Source organism: Chrysochloris asiatica, unplaced genomic scaffold, assembly GCF_000296735.1.
Source record: "Chrysochloris asiatica unplaced genomic scaffold, ChrAsi1.0 scaffold00057, whole genome shotgun sequence".
In the NCBI taxonomy this organism is placed as follows: Eukaryota; Metazoa; Chordata; class Mammalia; order Afrosoricida; family Chrysochloridae; genus Chrysochloris; species Chrysochloris asiatica.
In genome coordinates, this window is record NW_006408575.1 from 3,638,949 (window position 1) to 3,639,557 (window position 609).

The window sequence follows — 609 nt, forward strand, 5'->3', positions numbered from 1 at the left end:
ATTCGTAACCACTACACTACCAGAGCTCCTGCAAAGTGCAACCACAGAACAGAAGATTGATGTTGTTGGTTATGTGAAAACGCCAAGTTTTCGTGTATCTAAAGACTCCATAAATGAAGTGAAAAGACAAACCACACTGGCAGAAGTTAGTAGCAACAAAGGATTTAAGCACCTACAAATCAATAAGAAAGACACAAACAACCCAATGGGAGTTAAAAGCAGAGCATACAAAAGGCAATTCATTCATAGGAGAGGAAATCCCAACAACTGGTAAAATGATGAAAGGTTTCATCCTCACCAATGGGGAAAAATACAAATTAAAAACAGGAATGAGAGACATTTGGCACTCATCAGGGTTAACAAAATTCTGAAGCTTGACAATTCCCAGAATAAGCCCAGATGTGCAATGACCAAGTTATCACTGCTTCGGATGCAATCAAGCAATGGTGGTGAATGTGCCTGCGCTCAGCTGTACCTCCCCAGGTGCCCACACAGCACCACATCCTCGCCCATATAAGGAGGTTCACAGCAGTGCCGTTCTTATTGTGGAAAATTAGAAATAGTGCAAATACCCATCAACAGGAGAGTGGATTAATAAATTGTGGCACA